Below are 10793 nucleotides of genomic sequence, written 5' to 3' on the forward strand. Positions count from 1 at the left end.
AATTATCATATTGTTAAAGGCCACAGTCAAAAGCTATTTTTTGAGCAGCCTGAGAGGTTGAGGTTGGGGGGCAGGGCATGTGGAAGGGACTCTTTAGTCAACAGGATTAGCCAACTGGTCAATTTCTAAGGTCTCTTTTGCCAAAGAAAATTCCAAACTTGCAAATCCTCCCTGGTATAGTGAACAGGTGCAGCACCGTCTCTTACTAATGACAAAATATATTCTAGTCAGAAATATGAGATTAACAAATTCACACAGTCCTGTGCAGGGGGTGTGAGATCCAGTAACAGCAATTCCTGGGGTTTTTTGTGTTGTTGTTTTTTTGTTGTTGTTTTTTGAGATGTTTCATCTTAGACGGTAAGTTTAGCATTCTGGATTTTTTCAAGATGGGATGAAAAAGGGGCATCAGAGCAATTAGAAGAAGTCAAACCTGCAGAATGGACCTTCCCATCACCCCATGGGTGCTGTGGCTTTCCCTGGATAGTTCTGGGACTAGGGCTGGTCCACTCAAGGTCCCTATTCCATGGGTGCCTCAACAATGGAGTTGACTTATAGATTTCCTTCATTTTAGAGAAAAAAAAGAAAAAGATTTGAGAAACAAAGATACACGAGATGTTCAGAGAGGGAGGAAGAGCACACCTAACCTAGTTAAGACAATGCACTGTTTTGAAGACTACCCAAAGACCTAATTACAGAAGGCAATTGATTCGACAATTACAAATCGTTCCTATTCATTCTTCCTGGAGGACTAATATTGTGCTAATCTGATTGAGTGCTATATGTATTTTAAGGTAACAAGACAGCATTTCCTTATTGAAAAAAAGCATCCTGCAATCTCTGCATCCCACTGATCCACGCTGATCTTTTTTTATCATGTTTAATGGAGAGGTTGCGCTCCATTTACATGCCGTTTACAACACCACGTTTATTCCCAGTTCTGGAGCTCGCCTCCTCTTCTCTTTGTTGTAAACATTCTTGGGAGAATTAATGTGGCATTTCTTGGTGCTGGTTCAGGCTATCCCCATATCGTCGTTGTTTTTTCAATGCTGCTTCTGAATGAGTGGGTGTGGGAGCTGAGAAAGAATCTTATTTTCCTTAATGCGGGGGTCTCTGACTCAGAGCTTCTCTAGGCCCTTCCGCTCAACCTCCAAAAAGGTTGCATGTATTCACCTTCACCTTGGTTCCTGACTCGGTTAGTAGACTCAGAGCACAGATGGCTGCCCTGTGTTAATAGCTGAACCAGAGTTGAGGCTTTTGTGTGTCAGCTGCGCTGATTTTGAAATACCCTATTATTTGTGCAATATACCTTGGAATTACGGTTTATAATTTCATGAAAGCCTAACATATCTGAATGTTTACAAGTTCTATCCCTTGGGGAAATATATAGTGTTCATTTCTTTTGTTTAGTCTATTTAAAGTGGGACTAGATACAAAGCAGGAGTGATTGACAAATTAATGCTCTCAGCTCCTACTCAAAAGTACTTGAATTATTAGTACAAAAAGCATGTTACAAACTGTAATAATTTTAACTCCATTTCATTGCTAAAAGCTAATAATAATGAAAACAAATGAAAATAGTAATGCAATCTAACGCTAGCCAGAATGGAAGCAGTCTCAGAGCTGGGACTCTGCAATCAGATAATTAGTTCCATTAAAACTCAGAAACTGGTGAGTCTGTTCATTTATTTTGAATTTGGTTCTGTGAGGGGTAAAAGAGGGAAAAGAATAGCCCCTGAGCAACATCAATCTCCCCCATCCTTCCCCCCTTGCATCCCTCTTCCCCCTCAACCCAAGTACCATGTTCTGAGGGTGACAGCTGTGGAGAAGGAGCAGAGGAGCTGATGGGTGGCACCAGTGAGGAGGGTCTGCTGGAACAAATGAGTCCGGAGGGTGCAGAACCCACCTTCAGACGGTCTCAACCACCGGGAGAAAACAGAAGCGCTGTGTGTGCTGCAGAGACACAGGGCCCAGAGCCAGAGCAGAGGAGCCCTACTATTAGGAAACCTGATATCTCCATCAGAGTTCTTCAGAGAAACAAAACCAATAGGAGACTATAAATGTAAAATTTATTTAAAATTATTCTAAGAAAAAAAGACATTTATTATAAGAAGATGGTTCGTGTGACTATGGAGGCTGAGAAATCTCTATACTAGCAGTGAGCCAGGTAGAGACCCTACAAAACCAATCTGTCATTCCTGTCCAAGTCCAAAGGCCTGAGAACTAGGAGAGCTAGCGCTGTAGTTCCAATCAGAGGACAGGAAGAGACCCGTGTCCCAGCTGAAGCACTCAGGCGGCTAAAAATTCCCTCTGAGCCTTTAGGATCTGCTCAGGCCCTCAGTAGGTTGAAGAGGCCTTCCCGGCTCCCTGCTTTATTCCATCTACCAATTCAAAGGTTAATCTCATCCAGAAACACCCAGAACGATGTTTTAAGTGTCTGGTCACTGTAGGGTCCAGTCGGTTGACACATTAAAGAAACTGTCATACTTGGGATCTCTGATCTGAGTTCACCCTGGTCAGTGCATTCGTTATGATCTGTATGTATTCATTATTCTCTAGATTATTATAGCAGGCCACAGTGCAGTTCCCCTGGTCTGAACTCTGAGGCAGATCTCACTGAGCTCACTCCCGGGACTGCAACAGCAGGTAGCTTATCTAGGCAACCTAGGTGACCTCATTCATGCCACTCCAGCCCCCCTCCCTGGGGTTCAGCAGACTGTCAGCAGGAGAACGGAGCAGGCCAGCCCAAGCGTCTTTCCCTTTCTGCCCCTTTAGCCAAAGCAAATCATGCAGGGAGCCTCGAGTCAGTGTGACAGAGAACTACCCCAGGGTGTGGGTCCGGGGAGGTGTGAACAAGTTGGAGGCGCTGGTTGCAACAATTTGCCAAGTCAGTTTCATGCTTTCTCTGACCAGAGCAGGAGGACAGATGTGGGCAGACATACCAGTTCCATCTGATGGTCCTTCCCAGTCTCCTCTGTGGACTCCTCGTCCCTGCTTATCCTTTGACTGCTGATGTCCCCTCAGTTTCTGCCTGTGGCTTCCTATATATAGCAAGGGTCACACTGGGACACTATCCTGCACACCCAACCTGGATACCCTGGAATATCAGAGGGGACTGCTGAAATACCAGGTGGCCCAGTTCCTTGAGAAATCTCTTCTACATTCCCTGATAGAATCAGAGGATCAAAGACGTCCTCAGGAGTTCTAGGTTGTCCAAGCCAGCAGCACAGCCTGCCTCTGAGCACAGATGGATCTTAAGGCTGGCAAATAGACTCCAAGAAAGGCAGTGTTGGTGACGGGAGCAGAAAACCACTCTGACTCCTTAAGCCCTACCCTTTCCCCAAGTTTGAAAGGTTTCCAAACTTGGGGGAAGGGTAGGGCTTAAGGGCCTTGAAGTTTGGTGTCCTGCTAACTAGTCCAGGAGGTGGCATAAGTAACTACTCTTTTGATTATCACCCACACATGGGAAGGTGACCCACATGGCTTGGGGGAGCCAGATGGGTTATCTTTTTTGGAGATGGCAATTCAGGGTCACTTCCGGAGATATGAAGCACTTGGCCAAAGACATTCCAGGAACCCTGCCTTAGCCGATGGAACTTGTGGCCCCATATCCCTGACGCAGCCTGGAGGCCCACTTGGAGTCGGATCAACAGGCTCTATATGGATCTGGGGTCGGAATCTATGCACCGCCATCGGCTGTGAGACAAGCACACAGCCGCCTACGGTTCTCTCCTTGTGTGTTGTGCTGCTTCTGCCTTCTGAATTAAAATATTGTGCAGAAATGCAGGTTTATTGTTATCAATCCCATCTCGTGAAACTTGACAAATGCATTCTTATGCAGATAATTAAGAGATAATGTCAACCGAACAAAGCTTTGTCACCGAAATAATGGTTTCCCCGCTGTTAAGTTTATGCCTCAGCAAAGTCAAGGTGTTTGTCCCCAAAGTATAACTCCCTATCCCTTTGACAACCGCCTGTGACATCCTCCTCCATCTCTCTTCTCTGCCTCCCCAAGCCATAACTGCAGAACCAATGTCGGAGACGCTGGTGGGGAAGAAAATCCTCTTCCTCCAGAGGACTGAATTGGGACCAGAACTCTGGGACTTCAACACAAGCTTTTCTGTCTGTTCTGTGGGGGTCACCTTGGAAAAGGACCTTTATTACCCTTCCTCTACTAAAAGAATAAATCTGTCCCTGATTCCAAAGATTAATGGGATGCAGCTGGTGGCATTTGGATTTCTCAGATTACTGGCAGGATATACATGGAATGTAATGTCATTGGGTTCCATTTCTGTTCCATATATGTTAATATGTTGTACTTTTTTTTTTTTTTTTTTTTTTTGTACTGAAGGGGCACTTGACCACTACATCCCCAGTTCTGTTTTGTTTTCGTTTTTAGACAGTGTCTCAATTTGCTGAAACTGGCCTTGAACTTGCAATCCTCCTGCCTCAGCCTCCCTAGTCGCTGGGATTATAGGTGTGCACCACTATGCCCAGCCTATATATTGTACTTCTGACAGCAAATACATGAATGAGCTCACAGAGTAAGTTAAAGTTGATTTTAAGGGCATTAGAATTGAACATCAATTAATACAACTCAAGAAGCATGGGTCCTGCATGCTGTATTGTGTGTGTGTGTGTGTGTGTGTGGTATGCTATCACATTAAGGAAGCATGTTATCTCCAGTGCAAGGGTCAGAAATAGTCCCTGCCCTAACATCTATAAAGAGTTGGAGTCTTCTTTTCACAAGCACGTGTGAACATTTCACTAGAGAGGTGTAAACTGCGCTCCCCCAGGGTAGGTGTCAATAGGTGGGTGCATTGGAGAAGAGGGGACAGGGGCCCTGCTGGAAGGATGCACAGGGCAGGAAGCTGTCCCAGCACAGAGGTGCATAACAGCATAACAGCAAACAGGGAAACAAAGTAGCTTCTTGGAAAAGTGGGAAGGACATCATCAGGATTCCAAATCTGTCCCAAGTACTTTGTTTTATTTCTCAATGTCCTTTTATTAGACTGGGTACAATTTCATTATTATAGGTCATGAAGGAAGATGAGAACCCTATTTCTGCTCTGATGTTTCAGTGGTTTTTAAACCCCTGGGACTTGACAAGAGGCATGAAAAGGGAAAGGCTCGGGACTGGGGGTTGAGACCTGGGTTCCAGTTCCTGCTCTGCCTTTGCTCCCTTGATCTTGAGCAAGACACTTGAACCAGGTCTCAGCAAGGAGGGTGCCCCTGCTGGTTTCTAAACCCTCTCCCAGGTACACATTTAATTGTCTGATACTCAGGATCCTCAGTGATCATCTAGCAGGAATGTGTTATTGATCCCATTTTTGAAATATGCTTTTAGAATGGTATCAAAGTGTAGTTTTCTTTGAGTTTACATTTCTTCCCAGATTTGTCATGTGGATGATTAATCACTGGGAAAGAATCCATAATCCCTGAAAGCTGATTACTAGAAAGGACCCATTTCTTTAAGTAGAAAGAGCCACAGGAGATTTCTCTTAATTTCTTAATTTTTCCCTCACTTTTTCTTAATTCGAGGAGAAGCGGGGTAATGAAAATCAGTGATTCAGTCTGAGATTAATTTTTATTTAAAAGCTGAATGTATTAGCATTGCTTTTGGAGAGCAGAGATTGTTAGTGTTGTGTTTTTGAATGGTAAGCTTCACTGGGGTTAGTGATAAGAATCATTTAACTTAGGAAAAGATATTTGGATGGAAATTCTACATCTGTCAGATGCTAACATCACTGAGATTTAGTTTTTAGTTTTAGGTTTTTTTTTTTTTTTGTGTGTGTGTGTGTGTGTGGTTGGAAGAACAGGGGGTTAGAGGAAATGTAAGGATTTTAGATTTTAGACAAATTATTTGTGTCCTCTTAAGTGAGCCTTTTCTACATAACAAAAAGAGATCCATCCCCTAGAGATAGAAGAAATACATAAAGAAATATCGCAACAGACAGTAAAGGGTGAGGGTTGAAAAGAGCCAGAATGGGCTGGGGATGTGGCTCAAGCGGTAACCTGGCATGCACGGGGCGCTGGGTTTGATCCCCAGCACCACATAAAATACAATAAAGGTGTCTGCCGAAAACTGAAAAATAAATATTAAAAATTTCTCTCTCTCTCTCTCTCTTTTAAAAAGAAAGAAAAGAGCCAGAATGTTCTACATAAAGGGAAGATGCTCCTAAGAGGTAATGGACAGAGCAGAGAAGGAGGGGACAGAAAGAAACAAGGGACAACAGAGTTACACGGCAAACTGTTAAGAAAGGATTTCTAGTGACTATAATTTGTTAGCTTTGCTGCGATGTGAACGCATTTCTACTACTCCAAACCTTTAATCAGGTCTCCTGCATACTGGTCTTTGGTAAGTGGCACTTAGTCGGTTTGTTGGTTGGGTGGTTTGGCTGCTGTTAGTGTTTGTGGGAGGAAATCTACTCTAGCTTGATTTCCATGGGCAGGGATGGCACATGGCACTCTTGCCTGAATTGGCCTTGTGCATCCCCTTTCCACCCCAGGATGAATTAGGCAGCCTCTTTCCCATCCTCCTGCTTGGGGTCTGCCTCAGCAGAGAGCTGAGCCTGAGTAGCCCTTGCAGGAAAGGCCAGGGCAGTGGTGACTGGATGGGTGGTCTGCCCAATCCCAGGTGGGCTCCAACATTAGGAAGGCCATCGTAACCCATGACCACTCCGCACACTTCATGACTGCCATTAGCAACAAAGACAACCTCTCTGTGTTTCCATCTGCCAGACTCTACATCTCTTTCACATAGTCCAGAATTTAGGCAGGAAGGAGAGGGGTAGGCAGGACAGCCCTCAGGACAGACAGCGGTATACACCATGGGATGAAGATTGAATCCCTGAGCCGTGGGCATCGCTGAGAGAATAAAGTGGTATAGACATGTGAATTCACAGCGTAGGGGTTACTATTAGGTTGGATCATACAAAATCGCTATTTTTGTGGGTTAAAAACAATTGAACATTGGCCATTTCATGTGGTTTAATCTAATAATCCTCCAGTCCCAGGGGAGTAGGGAGGAGCCTTTCTGGGCTCCAGTGGCTTCATTCTAGGATGGCCAAATCCAGCTGTCAGCAGACTGCAGAGGCTCGGGTCTCACTGGGGAAGTGTCCACTCCGGTTCTGCCCCTCCTCACAGAGAGCGTTATCTGATTTCCTGCTGTTCAGAACTAGAGATGCTCCCTCCAGAACCTAAAGAGTGTTGCCCAAACTCTCTTCACTTGTTGCTTAGGAGTAGCTGTGATCCAACAAGGACACCTTTGAGGTCCACCCTCAGGATGGCCTACTTATTCTCAGATTGAATGACCAGTTCAACTTGCCTCCTTGGTGGCACCTGGCATTCATCAATTATAATGATCCCACAAGAGAAGCTTTATTATCGCCACTTTATAGGTCAGGACACTGAGGTCATAACAGCTGACATTTCTGGAGCACCAACTATTGTAAAGGCGCGATGCTATGTGCCTAACAGAATATTTCATTCACTCCTTACAACCTGCTATGAGCAGAATTACTTCCCAAAACTCATATGGCGAGGCCCTAATTAATGCCTGGTGGCTCAGAATTTGGCTGTATCTGAAGACAAGGTCCTTAAAAAGGCAATTAAGTTAAAATGAGCCTCTCAGGGTGCGCCTTAATCCAATCTGACAGGTGCCTTCCTAAGAAGAGAAAGTTGGGTGGGGATACAAGGAGACACCAGGGATGTATGCACACAGAGGGAGGATCATGTGAGGACACAGCTAGTAGGTAAGACATCCCCAAGCCCAGGAGGGAGGCCTCAGAAGAAACCAACCCTGCTGACAACTTGACCTTGGATTTCTGGCCTCCAGAACTGTACAGCAATGAATTTGTTGCTAAAGTCACCCTGTCCGTAGTGTGTTTTTATAACTAATACCTGACCCTCACGATGAAGTACTTACTAATAGCCCCATTCCACAAACAAGCATGTTGATGCTCAGAGTGGGCAGGATCTTGTCCAAGGCCGTGCAGCTAGTAATAGACCCGGGATCCCAACCTAAGCACCACCACTCTGAGTGAGTCCAGGGGCTGCACCTCCTTCCTCATTTACATGAAGAGAATCACTCAAGGTCACACAAATAGAACAGTAGTGCTGAAACCTGAGGCCAAAATCTGACATCATCATTTTATCAATCAGTATTGCCTTTAAAAATAGAAACTTGTCTCTAGCTAAAAGTCTCTTGAATCTTAGGATTTTAAGGACAATAAAGATAGTGATCAATAAACGGAAAATGTTACATAGTCTTAGTCTTAATAGGAGCAGAAGGGGATGTTATATGGAATTTTCTTTGTAACTTTATGTGCTGTAAAGTCACTAATAATCCTAGGCATGGGTTGAGGTTGTGATTATGGTAAAGGCCATGCAGGGGAGCGGGCCCCTGGCCTCTGAGCCAGGGTTTTGGTCTCATGCTTACCCCTATGACATTGACCTTAAGCAAATCATTTGACTTCTCTGCACTTCCCATTCCTCTGCTGGAAACATAGGGTCAATAATTCCAGTTTGTGATCCCTCCCAGTGCCTCTGCAAGGAGCAAACAGAGTCAGAAACAGAAATCATCCACATAAACTGTCAAATATTGAACCGACCTACCTATTATCTTGGAGCAAATTAACAAGAGCCCTTGATTTCGGTTGTGCTCTGCTGAGGGCCTTCCCTAGGCTGTGCGGGGGGCCTCCAGAAAAGAATCTGGCAAAACCGGGACCAGGTGAACCGAGCCAGAGTACCGCACTGCACAGGGGGCGCTTGGAAACCTCCGGTACCCACTCAACATGCAAACTGTTGCCGCTCTCAAACCAGGAATCTCGCTGCCTCCGAAGGCGAGGTGCGATTGCACATTCCCACACAGCTTCTGACAGCACACACCGCGCAGCCTGCGGGGGTGGAGGGGCGCGTGCGGGGGTGTGGGCGCGTGAGTGTGTGAGTGTGTTTGCACTTGGAGAGGCTGTCTGTGAAATCTAAAGGGCCAATATCGCACTCAATAGTGGCAGCTCTGGGGAGCCCCATCCCGGGCGAGGCGCAGCCGATTGTAATAGCGTCCTGGAATGGATGTGTGAATTGGTGTCGGGTGGATCGTGGGGGAGTTTGCTGGCTTTCCAGAGCTTTGGGGAACCATAACAAGCATACATAAGCCACTCACTTTAGCTGATAAGGAAGCACTAGGAGGGTGGTTCCCAGGGTTGGGGAGATGGGGGACAGGTGGCAGTACAGTCAAAAGGTACAAAGTTGCAGACCTTTAGGGAGAAATGTCTAAAGCTCTACCATGGAGCATGAGGACCACAGGTAATGATACTATATTGTATGCTGGAAATTTGCTAAGAGTAGATTTTAGGTATTCTCCCCACAAAGAAAAAAGAAAAAAGTAACTGCATGAGATGGATTTGTTAATTTACTTGACTTGCACCAGGGTTCTGCCATGCCTTTGCATGTCAGGTGCATGACAGGTGTCCTATACCTAAATATTTACAATGGCTATTTAAAAAAGAAAATAGCAACTCCTAAGGCTGTTGTTGCCATTTTTATTGTTAGTTGCAGTCATTAGTAGCATTGTGAGGTTTCAGGCAAGTTTGTAAAGGTTTTACAACTAAGACTGGCTTAAGAATCCAAGATAACTGGGACAAGATGACCTTCTTTCTTTCCTTCTTTCCTCCCTCCTTCCCTTTGTTGTTTCTCTACCCTGTCACCACCATTCTCCCTCTTTTCTCCAAAAAAAAAAAAAAAAAAAAAAAAAAAAAAAACCACTGCTCTTACATTCCTTCTTAGGGTTTAAGTATCCAAAAACATATCTGGGGGATCCCCTAACACAGGAAGAAGCTGGGAAATGTCTCCTAGATCAGCTATGCCAATGGGGTGCCATTTAGGTCTCTGAGACCAAACATTCAATGGGAAGGAAAAGGGCCATCTTGGCCCTGGGCCACCAGTCCTCAAAGGCGGGGCAGCAAGCCCTCCTCTAGCACCCCAGCTTCGTGTGGGAGAGCAAGTGGTTCCCCTGGTCGTATAACTGTTTTTGTGACCCCTTTGTACTCAAAGCTGAGGACCTTGGGAAATGCTGGTTACACATCTCCAGGCAGAAGCTGTGAAGGTGGGCTTTAGAGATGCTAATTTGTATAATAGTTAACAGTTGATTGACAGGCAGGAGGACAATAAGCCCGGAAATGTGAATGAACTAGGCTAGAGCCAAGGGTACAGGGCCTCAGGGAGGGAGGAACTGAAGGTTTCTATCCTGAGTAGAAGCAGACGATTTGTTAGAATTCAGGCATTGGCAGCAAGAACTCAGCAAATAAAAACTCAGTAGCTTAGATTTTTTTCGTTTTTAAATCCCAGGGTCCATGGATGAGCTTTAAGGGTTCCCTAACATGAAATACAGCATTTTATTTGTGGGTGACTTTTTTTCTGGAGAGAGAGGAGGCATAGCTCTCATTAGGTTGTCAAAGCATTTCTGAGTCCAAAATGTTTTAAATGTGTAAAAGCCACAGGGCACCACAGATACTAGAATTGGAACGATACAGAGATTAGCATGGTCCCTGTGCAAAGAGGACATGCAAATCATGAATGCTTTCATATTTGGGGGGAGTGAAACTGATAAAATTATGTTACGTGCATGTAAGGATATGATACAATGAGATCCACTGTTCTGTATAATTAATATGCACCAATGAAAATTAAGAAAAATCTTTTAAAAATAGCTTCATTTAAACTGGGGGGAAAAGTCACAGGGAACTGGGACTTCAGGCTATCTTGGAAGGAGACCAATCTGAATTGTCAAATTCAGA

The 10793-nt window shown here is 44.8% G+C and overlaps 1 non-coding gene across 1 annotated transcript; it reads left to right on the forward strand.

The window, feature by feature from the left end:
• Positions 1-10481: 10481 nt before the first annotated feature.
• Positions 10482-10588, forward strand: LOC143405307 (U6 spliceosomal RNA). The gene has a single exon (XR_013092025.1). It is a non-coding gene; the product is annotated as a U6 spliceosomal RNA (small nuclear RNA).
• Positions 10589-10793: the final 205 nt, after the last annotated feature.

Source organism: Callospermophilus lateralis, chromosome 7, assembly GCF_048772815.1.
Source record: "Callospermophilus lateralis isolate mCalLat2 chromosome 7, mCalLat2.hap1, whole genome shotgun sequence".
Lineage (NCBI taxonomy): Eukaryota > Metazoa > Chordata > Mammalia > Rodentia > Sciuridae > Callospermophilus > Callospermophilus lateralis.